A 5,525-nucleotide genomic window follows, 5' to 3' on the forward strand; every position below is an offset into this window, starting at 1 on the left:
TCACAGGATTAGAGGATGCTTATATATTTATTAGAGAATTTGAGGAGGTATGTGCAACCATGAAACTGCAATTAACAGAGGATGAGGTCAAACTTAGATTAATCAACTTTGCCCTTAAGGACAATGCTAAGAAGTGGCTTTATAGTCTGCCAAACTATTCTGTCACTACCTGGGAGGGCTTTGTGAGAACATTTTTAAAAAAATATTTCCCCCATCATAAAACAGCTAGGATTAGGAATGAAATAAATCAATTTTACCAACTAGCTGGTGAATCATTTTGGAAGTACTTTGATCGTTTCAAGAATCTTTTGACCCAATGCCCACACCATGGAATAGAAACTTGGAGACTATGCCAGATCATCTATGAGGGGTTAGATTCAAACTCAAGAACCATGCTAGAGTCCATGTGCCAAGGTCAATTTATGGACAAAGAAACTACTGAAGCTTGGCAATTCTTAGAAGACCTAGCCGAGAAAAATTTACAGTGGGAAACAACTAGGGAACCTGATAAAGCTACACCTTCAAGAGGAGGAATGCATCAAATTCAACCAACCTTAGCATCAGAGGCCAAGATTGCAACCTTAACACGTAGATTGGAAGCCTTAGAATTACAGAGACCAGCCAATGTAAATCAAATATCTGCACCCATGTGTAAAGGGTGCAATGCACCAGACCATGTCTTAGAAGAATGTTCCTACTCGAATGAGTGTGCACAGGTGAATGCCACCTATCAAGGACCATTGAACAATCCTTATGCACCCACATATAACCCAGGTTGGAGGAATCACCCGAATTTCTCATGGTCCCAGAATCCTAATGTAGGCAATCCAAATTTCAATCAGCAAAATCTAAGGTCCAACCCAGTAATGAACAACCCGCCAGGCTTCCATGATAATGACAAGAAAATTACCTCTTTAGAGAAAAGCCTAGAAGCCATGATGAAGACACATACCAGCTTTATGCAAACCACGGGTCAACTCATAAATAATAACACCCAAGCTATAGCCCGTCTGGAAATGCAAGTAAGTCAGCTGGCTTCGACCATTAGTGAACGAGAACATGGTAGGTTACCTAGCCAACATGAGCCAAATCCTAGGAACCAAAATGGTCCACGACCCCAACAAGGAAACCAAGTTAATGGTATAAATGCCATTCATACCTTAAGATCAGGAAAACAAATAGACAATAAGGTAGTTACACTTGATGATATAGATGACTCATCTGCCGAGTCACCTTCTAAAACTACTACCTTTCAACCTCAAGCACCAGAAACTGAAAATTCACCTAGTCCAGTACTTAAAAGTCCTAGAGCTCCTTTTCCAAACAGACTGAAATTCAATAAATCTGAACATTTAGATAAAATTTTAGAGGTATTTAAACAAGTCCAAGTTAATATTCCTCTTTTAGATATAATCCATCAGGTTCCAACTTATGCCAAATTTTTAAAAGATCTCTGCACTAGGAAAAGGACCACTAATGTACCAAAGAAAGCATTTTTGGCTGCAAGTGTCAGTTCATACCTATCTAGCCATGTGCCAATTAAATATAAGGACCCTGGAGCTCCAACAATTTCTTGTGTTATTGGAGAAACCAATATAAAAAAGGCCTTGCTAGATCTAGGAGCTAGTGTGAATATCCTTCCATATTCGATGTATGAACAACTAGGATTAGAAAAACTTCAACCTACTGGGATCACATTACAGTTAGCCGATAGATCTCTCAGGATCCCTAAGGGAATGGTCGAGGATGTTCTGATAAAGGTTGAAAATTTATTTTTCTGTAGATTTTATTGTTTTAGAGACTGAGCCAGTTGCGAATCCTAAAGGACATATACCTGTCATTTTAGGAAGACCATTCTTAGCTACGGCCAATGCTGAAATCAATTGTCGAAATGGTCTAATGAAGTTATCCTTTGGGAATATGACCATTGAGCTTAATGTTTTTAACTTAGAACAGGAATCCTCTTCTCATGCTGATGTCAATGTAGTCCAAGATGGTATTTATGAATCCATTGACATTAGTGATGATGAAGTCGACCTAGAGTCTAACCCCTGGTTAATCCATGAGTCTGAGGATGTCAATGAAATACTTAAAGAAAATCAGATTAATCAGGAATCGACACTTCCTACTGAACCAATCATTGAGATGGTGAACTCATCACCTAAACCATCGATAGAGGAAGCACCCATTTTAGAACTGAAGCCCCTCCCAGAACATCTCAAGTATGCATATCTAGGACCCAAAGAAACTTTGCCTGTAATTATTGCATCAGACCTAGATCCCAAGCAAGAGGAGGAGTTATTGTCAGTTCTAAAAGCAAATCAAGAGGCAATAGGTTGGACCATAGCAGATATCAAAGGAATAAGCCCTTCTATAGTTCAACATAGAATATACTTAGAGGAAGAGGCTAAACCAACAAGAGAAGCCCAAAGAAGGCTTAATCCAGTTATGAAGGATGTAGTTAAAAAGGAGATTCTGAAACTCCTAGATAGTGGAATAATTTATCCTATTTCTGATAGCTCTTGGGTAAGCCCAGTTCAAGTAGTACCCAAGAAATCTGGGGTAACAGTGGTCCAAAATGATGCAAACGAACTTATCCCAACTAGGACCCAAACGGGATGGAGGGTCTGTATAGACTATAGAAAGTTGAATGCTGCGACAAGGAAAGATCACTTTCCTTTGCTATTTATTGATCAAATGTTGGAAAGACTAGCCGGACAAGAGTTTTACTGTTTTCTTGATGGATACTCCGGTTACAACCAGATCCCCATAGCCGCTGAAGATCAAGAAAAGACTACATTCACCTGTCCATTTGGTACTTTTGCCTATAGACGAATGCCCTTTGGACTATGTAATGCACCGGCAACCTTTCAGAGATGCATGATCAGCATATTTTCAGATATGATAGAACGATTTCTAGAAATTTTTATGGATGACTTTTCTGTTTTTGGTCTAACCTTCTCCGAGTGTCTGAATCACCTGCAATTAGTTCTAGAACGATGTAAGGAGAAGCACCTAGTTCTCAACTGGGAAAAATGTCAGTTTATGGTCAAACAGGGAATAGTTCTTGGCCATGTCATTTCTAAAAAGGGGATTGAAGTGGACAAGGCCAAAATAGATCTAATTGCAAGTCTTCCACCACCTAAATCTGTGAAAGAAATACGTTCATTTTTAGGTCATGCTGGATTCTATAGAAGGTTTATTGCCAACTTTAGCAAAGTAGCACGTCCACTGACTAATCTTTTGGCAAAGGATACTAAATTTGAATTTACTCATGAGTGCTTGGAATCCTTTGAATTTCTAAAAAATGCACTTGTATCAGCTCCAATCATTCATCCTTTGTCTGGTCTGAACCATTTGAATTAATGTGTGATGCGTCCGATCATGTTGTGGGCGCAATCTTAGGTCAACGAATAAATAAGCTGCCTAGAGTGATATATTATGCAAGTAAAACCTTAAATGATGCGCAGCTTAACTACACCACAACTGAGAAGGAGTTCTTGCCGTTGTCTTTGCTTTAGAGAAATTTAGATCTTATTTGGTTGGGACCCACACCATTGTTTACACCGATCACTCAGCCATTAGACATCTCCTAGCAAAGAAGGATGCCAAGGCACGTTTAATCAGATGGATTTTGCTCCTTCAAGAATTTGACCTAGAAATTAGGGACAAGAAAGGCACTGAGAACGTTGTAGCAGATCATTTGTCCCGAATTCAGTTGCACCATCTAGTGAACCACCCATCAATGAATCTTTCCCAGATGAGCAACTCATGTCTTTGTCTACTGAACCTTGGTTTGCTGATATTGTAAATTATTTAGCCATAGGCAAGATACCTTCTCATTGGACTAAGCAGGATAAATATAAATTCTTTGCCCAAGTGAAGTATTTCATTTGGGATGATCCTTATCTTTTTAAACAATGTCCTGATCAAATTATTAGAAGGTGTATCCCAGATAACGAAGTCATGAATATTTTATCTTTTTGTCATGATCAAGCATGTGGGGGTCACTTCGCGTCTAAGAAAACTGCTGCTAAGGTTCTCCAATGTGGTTTTTATTGGCCCAATTTGTTTAAGGATGCTCACGAATATTGTAAAAATTGTGCTCAATGTCAGAAAATGGGCCGAATCACCAAGCGACACATGATGCCACTCAACCCAATCTTGGTAGTTGAAGTTTTTGATGTTTGGGGGATCGATTTCATGGGACCATTTCCAAATTCCTTTGGAAATGAATATATTCTAGTAGCAGTTGATTATGTTTCAAAATGGGTAGAAGCAATTGCATGTAGAACACCCGATAGCAAAATGGTCATTAAGTTTCTTAAAGAAAATATTCTCTCCCGTTTGGTATTCCTAGGGCAATCATTAGTGATCGGGGAACCCATTTTTGTAACCGACCTTTTGCAACATTGATGAAAAAGTATAATGTCACCCACAAATTGGCCACACCATATCATCCTCAAACTAGTGGGCAAGTTGAAATGTCAAACCGACAAATCAAACAGATCCTGGAAAAAACTGTTAATGCCAATAGAAAGGATTGGTCTTTAAAATTAATTGATGCACTTTGGGCATACCGAACCGCTTTCAAGACCAATCTAGGAATGTCTCCTTATAGGATTGTGTTTGGTAAACCATGTCACTTGCCTATTGAGATAGAACACAAAGCCATGTGGGCCATCAAACAACTAAATACAAATTTGAACGATGCTGGAAACCATAGGAAGCTTCAATTGAACGAATTAGAAGAACTTAGAAATGAAGCCTATGAAAATGCAAGGATATACAAGGAACGAACCAAAGCATTTCATGATCAATCAATTATAAGAAAAACTTTCAATATCGGACAAAAGGTGCTCTTATATAACTCTAGATTACATCTGTTTCCAGGAAAGCTTAGGTCTAGCTGGACAGGACCATTTTTAGTAAAGGAAGTTTTTTCACACGGAGCTGTTGAGATTGAAAACCCAAGTAATGGTGTTATCTTTAAAGTTAATGGTCAACGATTAAAACCATTCTTGGAATTACCTGTCAAGACTGTTGAAGATGCCATGGTTCTTTATGAACCAACTTATTCTGATTAAGTTGCTTCGAGGTTTGGTCTGGCTGAAGACATAAAACTTAGCGCTTCTGGGAGGCAACCCAGCTTATTTAATTTCTAATGCTTTCTTTGTTTTCAGTTTGCTTAGGACAAATAAATTAGATAAACTCCATTGGGGACAATGTCGGTCAAGTTGAGGGGAGAGCTTGAACAAAATCAGGTGTTATCATTTCCTTTTCCTTCCACTATGAGTTATTTCTTGCATTTAATATATTATGTAAAAAAATAAAAAAATAATAAATAAATATATATATATATATATAAATAAATTAATCTATAAAAGAAATAAGAGTAAGTTAGAAAGTATTTGCTAATGTAGTGAGTCACGGAGAAGATTAGCTGGTTAGACTCTTGGTGGCTTAGGTCATTTAAAGACTATTAGCACTTCCAATTGCACATGCACACTAACAAGGTAAGTAGG

The 5,525-nt window shown here is 38.1% G+C and overlaps 1 non-coding gene across 1 annotated transcript; it reads right to left on the reverse strand.

Annotated features, from left to right (window-relative positions):
• Positions 1 to 227: 227 nt before the first annotated feature.
• On the reverse strand, positions 228 to 334 carry LOC140853003 (small nucleolar RNA R71). The gene has a single exon (XR_012136080.1). It is a non-coding gene; the product is annotated as a small nucleolar RNA R71 (small nucleolar RNA).
• Positions 335 to 5,525: the final 5,191 nt, after the last annotated feature.

The sequence above is a fragment of the Elaeis guineensis genome, chromosome 12 (genome assembly GCF_000442705.2).
Source record: "Elaeis guineensis isolate ETL-2024a chromosome 12, EG11, whole genome shotgun sequence".
NCBI lineage: Eukaryota > Viridiplantae > Streptophyta > Magnoliopsida > Arecales > Arecaceae > Elaeis > Elaeis guineensis.